This window comes from Physeter macrocephalus, chromosome 14 (assembly GCF_002837175.3).
Source record: "Physeter macrocephalus isolate SW-GA chromosome 14, ASM283717v5, whole genome shotgun sequence".
NCBI classification, from domain to species: Eukaryota; Metazoa; Chordata; class Mammalia; order Artiodactyla; family Physeteridae; genus Physeter; species Physeter macrocephalus.
This window is the reverse complement of record NC_041227.1, coordinates 10295981-10315387: the sequence shown is the minus strand read 5'-3', so window position 1 is coordinate 10315387 and position 19407 is coordinate 10295981.

Below are 19407 nucleotides of genomic sequence, written 5' to 3'. Positions count from 1 at the left end.
GGAACAAAGCAGTCTGAGCTGTTAGAAGCTTTAGGTCTTAATTAGCAATATTCAGGATAAAAAGATTATTTTGGTGTGGGTGGAATAAGTCTTTTTTTCCCAACCTCAGTGGGGCATCAGAATCACTTTTGGAGCTTTATATCTTTACATTTTAAAAGTACATAAATCGTAAGCCATGGCTTGATGATACTGACATACGTATACACTTATGTAGATAAGATATGGAACATTCTAGCACCCCAAAACTTCATCTGTCCCTTCCTATTCCATAATACTTCCCCAGAGGGTAACCTTTCTCTGATTTCTATTGCATAGATTCATTTTTCTTGTTCTTGAATTTCGTATAATGGAATCATACGGTCAGTATTCTTTCATATCTAGCCAGAATCTTGGCTTCAATCAAGAAAGAAATGGAAAGTCAAACAATGCTACATTTTCTCCTCCACAGTGGTTCTCATGCTTTGGCCGTCATCAGAATCCCCTTGTTCAAACACGGGGCTTGTTAAGACACAGTTTGCTGGACCCCACCCACAGAGTTTCCGATTCAGTAGGTCTAGGATGGGGCCCAAGAATCTGCACTGCTACCAGGGACCACATTTTGAAAACCACTGCCCCAGAGCAATAGCCAGTCCTTGGGCAGAATTGCTCTGGTCTGATTTTGAAAGAGTATATGCAGGATCCTTTTGCCTTATACCTAAGTTGTCGATAATTTTTCTCTATGTTTTCCTCCTGAGATGCCAGTCACCCCTTCACTGTTTTGCCTGTTTGGGGTAAGATGGGAGCCATTGATATCGGCATTTTTCAGCAATCCTGGTACCTTGATTTCTTTGACAGTCTCGGATATGGGGATAATTAATTGAGACATTTCTGTTTCCAGTGGATTTTTAATGAAACATAATACCTTGTTTCTACGGATAGCAGTCCTGAGGCAAAAGGGGAAAAAAAGGAACATTTTTAAGCCTTTGAACGGGCTTCTCTATAAAACTCCCTCCGTGAGCTACAGGCTCCCAGCTCACCACAAACCCCATGGAAGTCGCCTCCGGGTTATCCTGACTCAGTGATGAAACATAAAAAATTAGGTTTGTCCTAGGTCCTTTGCTGCTCCTTCCCAGTCCAGAGAGAGGGGGGCAGGGTGGAGACCCCAAGCAGACCTCAAGGCTATGGCTTAAGGGCACTGAAATCCCCCAGAGAGTGGAAAGCGCCCGGGATTGTTAACTCTCCTTTGAAGAGAAAGATGAAAACCTAAGTCTGCTGACTTGGAAGGAAGTTTTTTCTTTCTATATTTTTGAACAAAAATCATTTCAACATCTAAAGTGGTTTTTTTTAAGGTTTTCCCCATTTCCTTATTTTTTTTTGCGGTACGCGGGCCTCTCACTGTCGTGGCCTCTCCCGTTGCGGAGCACAGGCTCCGGACGCGCAGGCTCAGCGGCCACGGCTCACGGGCCCAGCCGCTCCGCGGCACGTGGGATCTTCCCGGACCGGGGCACGAACCCGCGTCCCCTGCATCGACAGGCGGACTCTCAACCACTGCGCCACCAGGGCAGCCCCCATTTCCTTATTTTGAAATGCCTTCTGGCTGCAAGCTATCTGTTAATTTTTCACAGTGGATATTTCTTCCCATAACTCAGGAGCCCACACCCCACCCCTCTGCCTTCCGTATCTATTTCCAGAGATATTTTCCGCTAAAGTAATGGTTTCCCATTCTAGCAAATTCAATGATTCCCTTTATAACATGTTTTGTAGGGCCTCTTTTACCCTCATGAAATAAAATTAATAGACATACAACTTATCTATACAATTTTAAATAAGTGTGTGTGTGTGTGTGTGTGTGTGTGTGCGTGTGCGCGCGCGCGCATGCGTGCGTGTGTTGCCCTAAGTGTAACTTAGTTTATTAGTAATTTATTCGGGAGAAATGAAATGAAATGAATTTCTAGTAAAATACTATATATTGTCAGTAAACAAATGCTCCTGTATAACTGCTAGAAGATAAAAAAAGAAGTACTTTGCGCTGACATCTATACATAGCCCTAGAAAAACAGCAGGCAATAGCTACAAATCCAGATATATTATAACGGCCACTCAGATAACATGGTTGGCATTTCTGTAGGTGATGTGATTTTGCAAAATGGCGAATAACTCTTTTCTTTTTTTTTTTTTTTTTTTTGCGGTTCGCGGGCCTCTCACTGCTGCGGCCTCTCCCGTTGCGGAGCACAGGCTCTGGACGCGCAGGCCCAGCGGCCATGGCTTTAAAATACAAGGAGGGACGGTCTTAATTTATATTTACATGATAGTTGATTTCCTGGAAAATCCAGGATTCATCAAAGTCATGTGAAAAATCCTTTTTTATATGTGAACAGGAGTTAAGTTCTGGGAGTTCCTTTCAAACACTTTTTTTTCCTATGTGCAAGTCAGGTGGGACATTCTAAAACCGTGTGGGTTTGGGGACAATTCTTTTTGTGGCGATGTCTCACATATTGCAAGTCACCTAGCATCCTTGTCCCCCTCCCGCCATCACCGATGGAGTGTCCCCATCATCGTATCAGCCAATACATTTCCAGATTTCCAAAGTGCTCATTCAGGCTGCAGGTGGTGATGGAGTAGATGTGAGAAAACTATTGAGATGGCTGTTGTCTTTATCAAGGTGAGATGTCCTGATGGCCTGGACTAGGTGCTGGCCATGGAGACTGAGAGAGAAGTGGATGGATTCTGGAAGTAGCATCCATAGGACTTTGATCGGGTGTGGGTTACGTGGGGGGAAGAAAGGGAGATGCCGAGGATAACTCGCAGGTTTCTGCCTGGAGCAACTGGGTGGTCCTCTTTACTGTTGTGGGAAGGACTGGAGGAAAGTCAGGGATAGGCAGAAAGATCATCAAACCCACCTTGGACATTTTAAGTGAGAGACGCCTGTGAGGGACCAAAGTGGGGCTGTCCGATATGTACTTGATTTGTGAGTATGTGCTTAGAAACTGGACACAGGCATAGAGACCCAGTTTGAAGCCCTGGGGATGGATGAGGTTTCCTGGAAAGAGGGTACAGAGGGCTAGTTGAAGACGGCACAGCCTGGGCCCCAGTGAACCCTGACATCCAGAGCTTGGGCAGGGAGAGAGAGCCCCAGGGTCCTCCATCTGCCATTTGTATAAGTCATACCTCCCCAGCTCAGTGCTGAGGTCTTTGATGTGGGTCTGTGATTAATATATCACTGTGCCTTGCCAAGCACCCAGCACGCTCTGCCTGAAGATACAGCTCCACGCGTATTGATTGATTAGCTGTCAAGACGTACATATTGATCCCATTATATTGACCCTATTTAGCATTTTCATATTATATTTGAAAGCAAGATGAAGCCAATCTGTGCATACCATTTGTTTCCCCAACCCTGATGACATTCAGAAATCCTGAGTAAGCTGTCTGACTGGGACTAAGTTGGTGGTGTTCCAAATTGCGATGCTGGAGGGAGCAGCAGCCGGGGGTCCGTGGGCTCTGACTAAAAGGCCCACAATTAACCAGACTCACTTCATACCTCATGGAGGGGAAATGCTGTTCATTTTAATTACACATGCCTGCAACATTGTGAGGTCTTAAAAAGGAAGAGAAACCTCTTGTATGGGGTTCCTGGAAGTCCAGGCCACCAACTCGATGGGGGTATTATGAGATTCTATGATAGCAAATGTATCAGTCACCTAATGCCATAACACTGCCGCATAACAAACCATTCCCCAATTCTGTGGCTGATAAGGCTTTCTAATTTTTCTTGCTCATGTGTCTGTTGGGTTGCCTGATCAAGGCTGGGCTCTTTTGGGCTTGACTTCAAACTGTATTCTTTTTGAAACAGAGGCTAGATGAAGTGTGCGCTTCTCATGGCAATGACAAAGGTCAGAAGCATAAACCTAGCTGCACATAAGCCTATGTTTGTGATACATCTGCCCAAGTCCCATTAGCCAAACAAGTCATATGGTTGAGCCCAAGGTCAAAGCATGGGGAAGTACAGTCTACCTCTAGTGGGGAAGACAGCAAAGTCATATGGACAGGGAGAGTGGTATGAACTGGGAACCATAATGTAACCCATAAGAGAAGGGATTACGAATTCCCATGACTACCAGGACCAGGCAAGGCATCATAAACTAGTAAAGATGCTGGGTGATGTTGATGCAGGGATATTTTCAGTCAAGAAAGATTTGGCCATGTTCATCACATCCACACACTTATAAGATCTATCTCATATTTCTTGGAACCATTTGGCCACCAGTCTTACATTTCCCCACTTCTGATAGAAACATGGGTAGAGACAATGACTTTCCTACCTTAAGAATGCTAAGAGCCCTGAAAATGGGTAGTGCTAGAGAGGCAATAAGGACTAGTAGGGACTGTGGCAAAGTGGAAAGCACGCTCCTGTCTAAAGGATGCAGCTGCCACTTGCTTTCAATCCATTGTCAGATGGGAATGCAGGCTCAGCGTGGCCTGGTCTCTGAGATGTCAAGAGAAGCTGAAAATCCAGATTTTTATGTGAAATTTCTGAACTTTAAAATGTTGAACAAACAGAGTCCATTGAATGGTAGGGAAAGGATTATTGGCTACCATCTTATAACTTCTCTAAGTTTGGATTTAGGAGGCTGATGAGAGCGACGGCAAGAGTTTTGTTTGTTATTTTCCTGCTCCCAAGGGGCCACGAAGAGAACAGTGGTTTCTGGACACATCTCTGAGGTCCCAACAACCAGTTTCCCCATTAGGAGTGAGGTCAGTGAATTCAAAGATGCTAGAATTCTTTCCCTCTAATTCTCTTGTTCCCATAAAAATTCAATTCCACTTAAACTGTAAGGCATAGTGAGTCCTAATTACTATATAAACATTATGTACAATTAGAGTGGGATTTCAGGATCCAGGCCAATTCTCCCCTGGAACATACACTGAAAAGCACATTTTAAAAGGACAAAAGATGCTTTGGGCAGGGCTGTTAATGTGACATCTCCCAGGGCCATGTGAGTCATTTGTTTTCAGGGTCAGAGTATAGCTTCTTCCTGGGCTCTTTGCTCTAGAACTTGGACCCATACCCTTCTAAGAACATCAGGATGTCTTTCTGGAGATTATATGGAGAGTGATTGTACTTCCTGAACCAGAGACAGGACACGTGGTTAGCTGAGGACCTTCCTGTAATTTCCACATCCGAAAGGCTGACAGAGACATTGAAAATCAGAGGGAAATGGAAGTGATACGTGGTGATAGGATGGCCGGGTGACACTGGTGTCCTCGGATCCTCTCGTGGGACACAGCCCTACTGATGGAGGGGTCAGGTGGTTTAGCCTCTGGTCCTCCTCTGGTAACTGGTCCAGGTGAGACCCTTTCCTCAAACCTGAATCTCAGGGCTCGCTAGTTTCCCACGCAAGGCAGAGGCCATAGAGCTTTCACCCAGGCCAGAGGACCGGAGCCAGAGAGAACATTTCCCCCGAAACTGAGCATGCTCGGGGCTTTAAACGAGACCCTGCCCGTATCCACAGCGCATCTCAGCTCTCCACCGGGCCCTGGCGATCCAGCACACCAGCTGACCAGCTGTTCCCTGAACGTGCTGTGGCCGCTCATCCTTCTAGGCCTCTGCGGGGTTTGTGTCCTCTGCTGGGACCACCATCGCTTCCTTTGCCCATTTGTTAAGACCTTGTCACCGTGGTCTGACTGGGGCGCTTTCTCTGCTGTCCACCCCCCGCAGAACCCAGCACCCTTGCCTCTGAGCTCACTTCTCCCCGGATGCGGTTGCTGAAATTGCTTACTGGAGCTTAATCAGCTGTATCAGAGGCCAGAATAGCGATGGCTTGAACCAGGTGTATTCATTTTCTCCTCTTACCCTTGTAATATCACAGGGGTAAGCAGGGCAGGGCTGGTGTGTGCTTGTCGGTGCAGGGAGCCAGGTGCCCCCTATCCTATTGGTTCCTGTTGCTCCACCTTTCCTGGGCAGTGTCTTCATCTGTGTAGATCACTCACTGTTACTACCAGGTCGGAATTCCAACCAGTAGGAAGGGAAAAGAGGGGGGAGGGCATGCCCCCTTCCATTAAGGTTCCCAACTGGAAGCTGCACTTATTCATTCACTTATTTAACATCCATGTACTGATTATTTCTCAGTTGCTAGAAACTGCTTTAGTTACTGTGGATTCAGCAATGAACAAGACTAATAAAAAGTGGTGTACTTTTACCCTGCTAGTATGGAGTGTCCATCCTGTTGGTGGCAGAAAGAGTTAATAAAATAAAATAAAATATATATGCTAAGTAGTATGAAAACTACCAGAAAGAGGAAACTTACTTCTTGGGGAGATGCCAGTGCAAGGAGGGTACTTGGGCTGCAGAGGGAGATTGTACTTATAAACAGTCGACACAGGGCTCTTTGGTGGTTCCCAGAGGTGATAAGCCAGAAGTGCAGTGCTCTCTCCTGAAGGTGGCGCCCCTGAGCTCGTGCAGGGCAACCTGCCTCCGTGATAGTGAGGGATGTCGCGGCCTGGAGGGCACCGGCCTCGGACTCTGAAAGCCCATTTCTCTGCTCCCCTTGGAGTCCTCTTGACAGCCTGGGGCGCCTCTCGTATCTTATCCAGAGCCTGGATCATTCTTGTTATCTTCAACAATGGAGAATCCATTTCCCCCAAAGTCTCGTTTCATTCATTTTTCAGAAGCAGAGGCTCATTTCTCTCTGCTTGGATATAAGCCACTCTTGTCACTTCTTTTTTGTTTCCTCATTTGAAGTAGCAGGCAGTTCCAACTTTTAATTTTTCTTTTGGTTCCCAGGTTTGACAGAGAGCTATTTGGCTGCATTACACATCTCTCCCAGTTTCTTTTTGTCTTGCCCCCAGCCCTGCAGCCACTGTGCTGCATCCCCTCAACTAAAATAATGCAATAATGATACTTACCTCATGACAGTTAAATGAAATAATATGTTAAGTAAGGTTGCCAGATTCAGCAAGTAAAAATCCGGGACACCTGTGCCTAATGTGGTTGATAAACAACTTTTTTCAAGTATAAGCATCTCCCAAATATTGCATGGGACATACTTACACTAAAAAAATACTATAAATTTTTATATAAAGTTCAAATATATATAGTTGAACTTGATATAAAGTTCAATTTTACCCTGAATACCCTGTACTTAACCTGACAATTCTAATATAAGAAGCTTAACAGAGGGCTTGGCATGTAGTGAGGGTAAGTGGTTATGACAATGATGGGGATACTGATTACTTTAATGTATTCTGGTAAGTGCCTCCCCCATGACGGCGGTGGGGCGGGCATTCATAAGAAGGGAGTCCTAGAACAATCAAGGCTCAGACTGAGTCTTGAAGTTCTCCATTTAGTCAACAAATATTTATGGAGCATTTATTATGTACCAGACTTTGCTCTAGGTGCTAGGGATTCAGCAGTGAACAAAACATAAAAATAACTGTCCCCCCTGGACTTGAAGTATTAGTGGGGAAAACAGTCTGTAAAGAAGATAAGTAAAATATCCAGCATACTGGGAGAAAATATAAGACACAAAGGGGGATATGAAGTGTTGGGATGAGTTGAAGTTTTGAGATGGGTAGGAAGCAAGATCTTATTGAAAAGTCTACTTAAGACTTGAAGGAAGTGAGGAAATGACCCATGCAGATATTTAAGGGAAGATCGTTCCAGACAAGGGAAATGGCAAGTGCAAAGGTCCTGAGGTTGGAGTGGACCTGCTATGCCCAAGAAACAGTGAGGAGCCAGTGTGGCAGGAGCAGGTGAGTGAGGGACTGAGAGAGGAAATGCAGGGCTGGATCATGCAGGATCTTGGGGGACGCTTGGCTTTTTCTCTGAGTGAGATGGGACCACCTGAGAACTTTGAGTGACATAACCTAACCTGCATTCAAATAGATCCTCTGGCTGCTTGTGGAGGATAAACTGTGGGGCAGAAGCAGGAAGACCAGGGAGGACGTGGCTGCAGTGGTCCAAGTGAGAGAGGATTGTGGTTTGGACCAGGGTGGAAAGTTGTGGATACATTGTGAAGGGAGGATTGGTAGGATTTGCTGATGGTTCCAACTGGGAAAGAGAGGTTGAGCACGATGTAAGTCTGACTTGAAAGAGCTGGCAAGATGTGGAGAAGGGAAAGATGTAATGGTTGAGGGGACCTTTGCCCAGTGAACTGAGGAACTTGTCAGCAGAGCCGGGGACCGGGAAGCATCTTGGCACAAGGACGTAACTTTCAGTGCACGCGGGACAACCTGTGTCTTCATCCTCCCACCCACCTCCATCTAACGGTGGTGTTGGGGAGATGTCTGCTGTGCATCTTGCCTCCCTGACAGCTGTCTAGCTGTGACCTGAATTTCCTCCGTGCGAGGAACGCACTTTGCTGCTCTGGACGTTTGCGGCTGGCAGACTGGGTTAAGAGAGATGTGTTTCAGAGCAGCAGGCAGGCTCCTCGCCCTGGCAGAGAGCTCCCCTCCCCAACAGGAAGCAAATGAAAATCTCCTGGGCTGGCTGGGTCTAGCCACCGTTCCAGTTGTCTACTGCTCATCAACAAACCCCCAAACTTAGTTGCTTAAACAAGAGTCATTTATTTGGCTCATGAATCAGCCATTTGGGTAAGGTTTGTGTGGAAGGTTCCTCTGTGCCATATGTCATCAGCCAGGGACACTTCTGTTTGGGGTTCAAGGACCTGCTTTCAGAATGTGGCTGCCAGGCTGGTGCTGGCTGGTGCTGGGGGCTCAGGAAGGTCACGAGCCCTGGGTCCTCTTCATAGGGTCTCCTCACATGGCCTGGGCTTCCTTGTAGCCTGGGGGCTGGGATCCAAGGAGGTGTTGGGTGATCCAGGCAGAGGCTGTGTTGCCTCTTATGACTGTGCCTTAAAAGTCACGTAGTGTCACTTCAGCAACGCTGTTGTTGGAGGCCGTCATGAAGCCTCACCCGGTGTCGAGGGAGAGGGACACAGACCCCACATCCTCATGGGAGAGGAGAGCATGTGAGTGGGAAATACTGGTTTTGGAAAATGCAGTCTCCGTAGCCACCAGCTTGAAAACTGATTGGGAGCAAAGACTCTGCCTGAATCCCAGGCGAAGGTCCTTGCTCAAAAGAGACGATTGCAGCCCTCACCCCAAGGGAGGTCCTAGTCTGATTTAGGGGACCCTGTGCTACTCACAAGGGCCGAGTGAAGGACTCAGCAGGTGAGGTTGGTGCAACCCAGAAGGGCTTCCAGAAGGAAAGGAGTATGAATGGGGATTTAAACTTTAATACATCATTATACGTATCATCACAGCTCTGGTCCAGACCTTCTGGAAGCACTTTACAAGAATTAAGCCATTTAATTCTTAGAGTCTGCTTTTGAGGGAAGGACTCCTTTGTTCGGATAAGGAAACTGAAGCACAGAGAGGTTGAGTCACTTGCTCAAGATTACACAGCTAATAAGCTAATAAGAGCTGGACTGGGTATGAACCCACTATACTGTACTCTCTCTCTCATACTGTAGCTTGAAATCATTGATCTGCCTTAATGAATTAATTTACACAGGAAAGGTGGCATGGCCCGGCGATTGGCTGACACAAATGCTAAGGAAAGGCCTTGGCCCTGCAGACAATGGTTGGTGAATATGCAAAATTGATAACGTTATAAGGAAAATGTTTACAGTAGGTTGTATCACTGAAATGTTTTTCTCCTGCTTTAACCAGTGGCTTTCAATCTTGCTGAATAAGACTTCCTCTATATGCACCCATTAAAAACATATCATATTTTTGTGGGGTTCCATTTTACATAAATGTTATCATGCTCTATTATGACCTTGTCAAAATCAAGGGTTCCTCCAAAGGCCTAATTTTGGCTCTTTTAAAATAAGTGACTCCCAGAAGGCTCAAGACATTGAAGGATACCAGAAGAAAGCCATTAAGGATTTCTAACTGTTCCTTCCCCCAAATCAGTTTTCAGCATGATCCAGAAATGACCCCCGTGGCCTTCAGCCTCTGCTGGTGAGCTTTCAGTTCTTTTTTCAAATGTCTGAGTAGTTTCTGAATATCCATCTCCTCTTCCTCAACTCAGACAGATGATCAGGCTTCAGAGAGGGAGACAATCTCTCCTTTTTATCAGCCCTCCCCGCCTCCGCCCCGCCCCTGGTGGACAAGGTGGCGGCAATAATGGGCAGTCACTGTGTTACTAGCCAGAGACCGATTCCACAGACAGCTCTCCCTCCCTCTCCCTCCCTCTCCCTCCCTCTCCCTCTCTCTCCCTCTCTCTCCCTCTCTCTCAATAGTGACAATGAATAGCAAGCTGCCATGATCTCTGGGGGGAGAGAGAGAGACTCTTCAGAGGAACTTGGTAAGCATTTCATGTTCTGCGCGTGGCAATGTGTATAAATGCCTTTGGAAAATATTTAGTGATCGTAAATTATTTAAGGATAATCCTCAATGTGGGCTAATCTGATTTGTTTCACATTTGACAAGAAAAATTATTCATTGCTATATGCAAAGCAGGAGACTTCAGTCCCGTGATGGGGAAATTGCCTGAGGGTTTTCCCCCAAACACCTCCTCTAACACTGGATGTTGGAGAACTTTCCATGTCAGTGTGCAGAGAACTCCCTCATGTTTTTTAATGGCGGCCTAGTATTCCACATTTTGGCAAGAGCATATTTTATCTGGTTGGTATTGATGTACATTTAGCTTTTTAACAGAGAGACAGGAAGGGATATCAACTAAGAGCCTTTGGTTTCAAGTCCAAGCTCCTGCTGTGTGATCTTGGACAAGTCACTCAACATCTCTGTGTCTCAGTTCCCTCGTCCTGTAAAGTGGGGATAGTCATCGCGTCTGTCTCACAGGGGATTAAAAGAGGTGATACACGCAAAGGATGTAGACCAGCATCTGGGACATAGTTAACGCTCAGTAAGTATTAGTTAGCAGGACTAGTAGTGAGAATTTTTTACTGGAAAAAGGAAAAATTCACAATGCAGCAATTTAACGCGTTTTGCACACTTCCTGGTCTTCATGTTTCCATGAGCAGGATTTGAAAGCAGTTTTAAGAAACTAACTAGTAAAACTAGCTCATATCTGTTAATGATAGCTATTTTAGAAATAGAAGAAGAAAATTACCCACCTAATTACTTTTACTGTCTCTGGACTGTTTCCAGTGGTGGTTCTTTCTCTTTCCTTTTTTTTTTTTTTTTTTTTGAGGTCCAGTTCTGTCAGTCTTTATTTCTGTGCATGTATAATGGGGGTCATACCAAATTGAGTTTGCATCCAGATCTTGTTCTTTCCTTTCTTTTTTTTTTTTTAGCTTTTTTTCCCCCAGCTTTATTGCAGTATGATTAACAAATAAAAATTGTATATATTCGGGCTTCCCTGGTGGCGCAGTGGTTGAGAGTCCGCCTGCCGATGCAGGGGACACGGGTTCGTGCCCCGGTCCGGGAGGATCCCACATGCCGCAGAGCGGCTGGGCCCGTGAGCCATGGCCGCTGAGCCTGCGCGTCCGGAGCCTGTGCTCCTCAAGGGGAGAGGCCACAGCAGTGAGAGGCCCGCGTACCACAAAAAAAAAAAAAAAAAAATTGTATATATTTAAGATGTACAATGTGATGTATGCATGTACACTGTGAAATGATAACACAGGCAAGCTAACTAACTCATCCATCCCCTTGCAGAGTTATTATATGTCAGTGTGTGGTGAGAAATACCCTCAGCAAATTCCAAGTATATGATATGTTATTACTAACTATAGTCATTATGCTGTACGTTAGGTCTCCAGAACTTATTTATTTGATAACTGAAAGGTTTGGTCAGTGTCTCTTCTGCTTTTGCTTGACTTCCCCCTATTTTTTTGAGGCATCAATGGTTTAATGGATGGGGGAACTTACGCATCTGAAGCAAGGTCCTGGAGCGACACCCCACTGTGTACACCCCACCGTGTACAGCGCATGGCAGGCAGGACATGGTGGGAGTCTTTGCTCCCGAGGGGAAGGGGAGATTACCAGTTATAGGGGAATTGACGTCAGGTGGGCTCATTAGTTACCAAGGAAACAGTAGAGGGGCACACGCCTCACCACCCCTTTGATGAGCTGTCACTGGCTGGGGCCTGGGACAAGTCTGTAGAAAGGGCAGTCATGTGAGTAGAGTGTAGGTGAAGCCGGCCCTGGATTACCCCTATTTTAGAGCAGACTTAGCAGCTTGAAGAAAGAGGAGGGGGCAGTTGTGTGAAAGAACATGCCCAGCACAAAGTCAGAAACAGAAATTTCAGTACCTTTCAATCCACCTGGAAAAGACACCACTTGTCTTAAGGTTTGAAATTACCCTCACCCTCTCCCAGGGTAGAATGATTGTAACCCGAGGGGCCCTCGTGACGTTTGGGGTTCTCCTTCCCCATGAGGAACGTTGTGTGTGTTTGTAGTGGGAGCGTGTGTGCATTTTACATTGCAAACGTTTGCCGCTGGAGAGCTTCTTCCAACAGGCCCCTTCGCAGAGCCACGCCAGGAAACTTCTCGGAGTTCAGAGGCCTGCATTGATTTCTGAGAGCGCATTAAAGAGGTGTTTTTGATAGAAGAGTGATTCTCAGCTGCTGAATAAGAAATAGCCCTCATCCATAATGCATGGTCCTTTAGGAGAAACGAGAGAGGAGGAAGTCTAAATCTAGCCTAGGCTGGAAAAAGACAGCGAGTGATTGAGAACCATTCAGAACAGGCTGGCTGCTTTTCTCACTAATTCCTGGTTCCCTCCCCCCTCGTGGAGGAAGCCCCTAAATGGGGGCTCGAGGGTAGGGGTGCTGGTGTCAGGAAGAGCTGCAAGGGCATCTTTTAGGTGGTAAGGAAGAGGTAACAAAAGAGAGAGAGAGACCAGACACTTCTAGGAGATGTTTTCCAATTCAAATATTCTAGATCCTAAGGAGGTTCTTATTTTGGGATCTTCATTTTGGCTGTAGTTTTCACCAAGTGAAATACAACTACAGAAACCGGGGGAGGGGAACATCCCCACTGGCCTAAATATATCCTCCAGACGCAGGAAGGAGCCTATTTAATGCCCTCAGCGGCATTTCTAGAGTCTGCTGCTGTCCATTCACTGTTGCTCCTTATCTGTTCAATCCTGGTGACAGTGGGGGACTTCCCAGGGCCCTCAACTGCTGGAAAAGGTTGAGTTTTGGAAACATTGCACGAGTATGTTTGTAGTGGATTCAAGTGTTCCCCAAAGAGGTATGTCCAAGTCCTAACCCCCTGGTACCTGGGGGTTAATGTGAGCTTAATGGAGACAGGGTCTCTGCCGGTGTCATTAAGTTAAGGACTGAAATAATGGTTTTCTGAATAGGATTCCAAATCCAATGACTGGTGTCCTCACAAGAAGAAAAGAGGACACAGAGGAAAGATGGCCACGTGGAGACAGAGGCAGAGATTGGGGTGATGTGGCCACAAGCCAAGGAATGCTGGGAGCTCCGAGAAACTGGAAGAGGCAAGGAAGGATTCTCCCCTAGAGCCTTTGGAGGGAGTGTGGCTCTGGTGGCACCTTGATTTCAGACTCTCGCCTCCACAACTGTAGGAGAGTACATTTCTCTTGTTTTAAGCCAGAGGTTGCGGTGACTTGTGAGAGCAGCCACAGGAAACTCATACAGTGTTCCAGGCCTCATTTTGTCCCACTCTCCTGTCACTTTGAGCCTGATTTGAGACCAGTGGGAGGGACAGCACGGATGTTGGCCTCAGTGCCTGCTAGTGTTTATCTAGGGGGACAACATGCAACATTTCTTTGGATTATATGGCTTTGGGCTTCATTTTTTTTTGGCCGCCCCGTATGGCATGCGGAGTGCAGGATCTTAGTTCCCCAACCAGGGATCGATCCCGGGCCCCCTGCATTGGGAGCGTAAAGTCTTAACCACTGGACCGCCAGGGAAGTCCCCTCTCCTGCCACTTTTATGCTTCAGCCACACGGGCTTTCTCGAAATTTCCAGTTCTTTCCCATTTCCTTCCCCGACAGTGTCACCCATGCTGTCCTCCTGGCTGCTGGCTTCTACCACTGACACCGGCCCCTCCTTTCACCTTTCAGAATGAAGCTCTCCTTTCCAGGCAACACCCTCGCCCCGGAGAATATTCCACCCCCCAAACTGTACCATGGACTTAACAGAAGGACAGTTTACTGGTGTGATCGACCTGCCTCTCCCACCAGGCCATAGATTCATTCACTCAACAAATGTTTAGGGGCTTCCCTGGTGGCGCAGTGGTTGCGCGTCCGCCTGCCGATGCAGGGGAACCGGGTTCGCGCCCCGGTCTGGGAGGATCCCACATGCCGCGGAGCGGCTGGGCCCGTGAGCCATGGCCGCTGAGCCTGCGCGTCCGGAGCCTGTGCTCCGCAACGGGAGAGGCCGCAGCAGGGGGAGGCCCGCATACCACACGCACACAAAAAAAATGTTTAGCGAACCCCTACAATTATGCAAGCGCTAGTCTAGGCAGGGGTGATAGAGAAGTGAACTTTGTATGAGAAATTTTCTTTTTAAAGAAAAATATTGTGTTCTTACGGATATTGACAGCCTATAACTTATATGGTGGCAATGCAATGTTCATAGCAACATTATTTACAATTGGCAAGATATGGAAGCAACCCAAGTGTCCATCAACAGATGAATGGATAAAGAAGATGTGGTATATATTTACAATGGAACACTACTCAGCCATAAAAAAGAACAAAATTTTGCCATTTGCAGCAACATGGATGGACTTGGAGGACATTATGCTAAGTGAAATAAGTCAGACAGAGAAAGACAAATACTGTGTGATATCACTTAAATGCGGAATCTAAAAACTACAGCAAACTAGTGAGTATAACAAAAAAGAAGCAGACTCAGATTTAGAGAACAAACCAGCGGTTACCATTGTGGGGGGCAAGATAGGGATGGCGGAGTGGGAGGTAGAAACTAATTGGGTTGAAAATAGGCTACAAGGATGGGGGCTTCCCTGGTGGTGCAGTGGTTAGGAATCCACCTGCCAATACAGGGCACATGGGTTTGATCCCTGGTCCGGGAAGATCCCACATGCCGTGGAGCAACTAAGCCCGTGCGCCACAACTACTGAGCCTGTGCTCTAGAGCCCGTGAGTCACAACTACTGAGCCCACGCGCCACAGCTACTGAAGCCCGTGTGCCTAGAGGCTGTGCTCCGCAACAAGAAAAGCCACCGCAATGAGAAGCCCACGCACCACAACGAAGAGTAGCCCCCGCTCGCCGCAACTAGAGAAAGGCTGCGTGCAGCAGCGAAGACCCAACGCAGCCAAAAATAAATAAATAAAACAAATAAATGTATAGAAATATAAATAAATAAAATAGGCTACAAGGATGTATTGTACAACACAGGAAATATAGCTGATATTTTGTAATAATTGTAAATGAAAACCTTTAAAAATTGTATAAAGAATACAAAAATAAAAAGAATTAGATGAGAAAACATGTAAAGAGCTTAGAACAGTGCCTGGTCCACAGCAAGAGCTCAGTAGTTTCTAGTTGTTGTTATGGTTCCTGTTATTAAGAAGTTATTATTGGAAAAACGCATATAGCCCAAACAGAGCATGACTGAGCCAGATCCTACCTGTGGACCCCCTATTCTTCTGTAGTGCGAGGGAAGAAGGAAGGAAACTGTTGGCTGTGTGGAAACATGCCCACAGCTCTTTGCCTCTGTCTGCAAGTCTCTGGCCCCCGGTCTGTGCTTCACTCTCTGTCTCTCACACACATCTCCGCAGCCCCCCGTCTGCCATGTCACCCCACATAACTGACCATGGCAGCCAGCTTTCCCAGTGGTTCTGAGGCCCCAGGGAAAGTTCTCTGAATCCACTGCCTTCCAGGGCGAGCTGCCAGGAGCAGCAAGCAGGGCACCTCCGGCTGCTGTACCAAATCAGCACACACTTGGTGGTTTAAAACCACACAAATTCATTATCCTACGGTTTGGAGGTCACAAGTCCAAAATGTGTCATCAGAGGTGTGTTTCTTCTGGAGGCTCCAGGGGAGAATCCATTTCCTTGCCTCTTCCAGCTTCTAGAAGCTGCCTAAATTCCTTAGCTCCTGGCCCGGCATCACGGCAACCTCTGCGTCTGTCATCACATCTCCTTCTCTGACTGCGGCCTCCCTCTTATGAGGACACCTGTGATTACGTTGCTCCCACCCAGACAATCCAGGGTCCTCTCCCAACCCAAGATCCTTAACTTAGCCCTACCTGCAAAGCCCCTTTTGCCTTGTAAGGTAACATATTCACAGGCTTGGGGGATTAGGACACGGACGTCTTCGGGGGGACCATTATCCTGCCCACCACATCCCACACAATTGGCCGTGGCGGCCAGCTTCCCCAGAGGATCTGGGGCTTCAGAGAAAGTTCTCAGAATCCACTTCCATCCAGACGGGAGCTGGCAAGAGCAGCAGGCAGGCCACGAATGGCCCTGGCCAGGTGGCCCGCACTCCACACCTGCTGGTGCTTCTCAGTCACTCTGGCCTGGTCCTTAGACCTTGTTCATGTCTGTTTCTGGCAGATCAACTCCTGTGCAGGAGTGGAGGGTCCTCCTGGGCAGGTAAGATGATCTCTGCTTTCCTGCATCCATGTGAGGTGAGGAAGGAGGTTCTATTTAACTCCCTTCCCACTCCTCCTTCATTCCCCATGACACTGGGGAGTTAGCGGGCGAAAGCGGAGCAGAGTCTCATCAGGGGATGAAATGCAGTTTGAATGAATAGAGTCTGAAGCAGTCCTTGGTGAAGTGTCCTGCCTGGGAGGACGAGGCAGGGCCATTGGATGAGCTGGTTTAATCCAGAGGAGGGACCGGACTGCCACGTGGCCCACGGGAGAGGTTTTGTTGGGCCTGCATGTACTTTGAAAAGTTGTGAGTTAGTTGGCAGTATGTATGCATGTATGTATGTATGTATGTATGTATTTTATTTTGGCCGCATCCCATGGCATGTGGGATCTTAGTTCCCGGACCGGGGATCAAACCCACGGCCCTGCAGTGAAAGCGCGGAGTCTTAACCACTGCACCACCAAGGAAGTCCCCAGTTGTCAGTGTTTACAAATGGGCAGATTTCACGCGAAGGTGCTCATCCCGGTGTCTGCAAACCTAGAGAGCTCTGGCCACGACGGGCTGCAGCGAGTTCCTGCCCCCTCCCCACCACCTCTCCCCGCCACCTCCCGCGTGCCCTGGCAGGTCTCTCGGTGTGCGGTGGCTCCCAGGGCACGGAGCTCCACACCTGTGCTCAAGAATCTTGGCCAACCAGCTGAGGGCAGAGGGCTGGTGAGAAGCATAACATCTTATTTGTCCCAGGACACTTAGGTGGGCTCATTGCTTCTCCTCCCGGGTCTCCAGTCCTAGCCTCGGTCACTCTGCAGACCAGAGGGTGCAGAGAAAAGGAGCATCTGTGCTTATGGCCTGGCTCACAACCCCCCCAAACCCCAGCACCTGCCACACGCCTGGGCCTTGTGCTGCCACACAGCACTGGGAGTTAGAACGGTGTGGAGGGTGTCTGAGTTTCCTTTGGCTGCTGTAACAAGTTGCCACAGACAGGGGGGCTTAAAACAGCAGAGATTTACTCTCTCACAGCTCTGGAAGCAAGACATCTGAAATCATGGTGTTGGCGGGGCTTCACCCCCTCCAAAAGGCTCTAGAAGAGAATCCCTTCGTCACCTCCTTCAGCTCTGGGGGTTCCTGGCCTTCACAGGCTTGTGGCCACATCACCCTAATCTCTGCCTCTGTCTTCACGTGGCCTCCTTCTCTTCTGGCCATTCTGTGTGTGTCCCTCGAGATCCCCTCTGCCTCTCTCTGATAAGGACACATGTGATTACACTTAGGGCCCACCCAGATGATCCAGGACAAGTGCCTCCTCTGGAGAGCCTTAATTTAATCACACCTTTTGCCACATCAGGTAATTTTCACTCTTGTACCGTGTAAGGAAATAGTCACAGGTTTTAGGGGTGAGGAAGGGGGCATGTCTTTGGGGGAGCCACCATTCAACCCACTTAAGAGCAGAAAGGCAAGGCCTCTGGTCATAGTTGGAGTCAAATCCAGGTTCTGATGGCTCTTTGTTGCGTGACCTTGGGTAAGTTACTTTACCCTTTTAAGTCTCTGTCTCCCTGTCATTAAAATGGGATTAAGAGTCCAATTCATAGAGCTATTGCAATGATTCAACCAGCTGATGTGTGGGAGGCACACAGCACTTAGTAATCATGGGGTCCACGTGAACAGAAAACAACGTGCAGACATCAAATGCTGCACGTTCTCTTAAAAGACTTGTGATGTTATACCTCTGTATCTTATGTGAAATAAGTTGAATGTGTCTGCTGCCTTCCCAGGACAGGGATGTTTTCTCCTTTCTGGGGGAAATTGCTGAGAGCAAGGAGGGAAATCCACATGCGTGTTTCTCCTCCCTGATGTTTTCCCAGCGTGCAGTTCTACTCCGATGTGCTCTTGAGTTTTATTCCTGCTTTGAATCTTCACAGCTGATTGGGAGGCACCTATTTTCTGGATGGGGAAGCAAGCTGCAGAGAAGTGAAGTGGCTGGCCCTGCCTCACCCAGCCAGTTAGTGGGGGATCCTCCATCCCTGGACCCTGAACCCAGTGCGACGTTTGCACTCATCATGCAGGGTCAGGAAATTGCTTCCATCTTCTCCGGTTGTTTTATAAGCAATCTGGGGAGAGTGAACTGAGTCTAAAACTTTGCCTACCTGCTGACTGTAATGAAACCAGTTGGAGAGAGGCACACGTGTTGTTTGGAGTCCCCTGGGCACGTTACACCAGCGGTCCCCAACCTTTTTGGCACCAGGGACCAGTCTCGTGGAAGACGATTTTTACACGGTGGGGGGATGACTCAGGCGGTCACGCGAGCGATGGGGAGCGGCAGGTGAAGCTTCGCTCGCTCGCCCGCCACTCACCTCCTGCTGTGCAGCCTAGTTCCTAACAGGCGGCGGACTGGCCGTGGTCCGCAGCCCGGGGGTTGGGGACCCCTGCATTAAACCACATTCTTGCTAACAGAAGCCAGTAGCCCACTGAAACACCAACGGGACGTTTACTCCCCTGAGTGCCTCTGTGTAATTCTGGAGGGTGAGGCTGCCGCTGTTTGCTTCTGGTAGCCGGGGAACTGGCCCCTAAGAAGCCTCAAGTCTCTTTAGGGATGTGATCGACCTAATTCTCCCAGTCTGGGGGATGCAGGAGGGTGTGTTGGCCAAAGAATGCCAGGGAAATCCTCCCTGGACCTTCTCTATGTTTCTTTATAAGACTGAAATGTTTCTGAACACGGGAAAGGAGACTTGACATATCAAGCAGGGTTCCTTTGGTTGTAAGCAACAGAGAGTGACTTTGCATAAGGAATTAGAACACTATGGAAGTGCTCTGGATGGAGGGAAAGGTTGGAACATGAGGTTGGGGGGAAAAATAGAGTCCTGCAGGTCTAGCAGGTTCTTGGTAGCAGGATTGGCCTGATGGTCTCCTCTGGGAACCAGCCCTGGAATG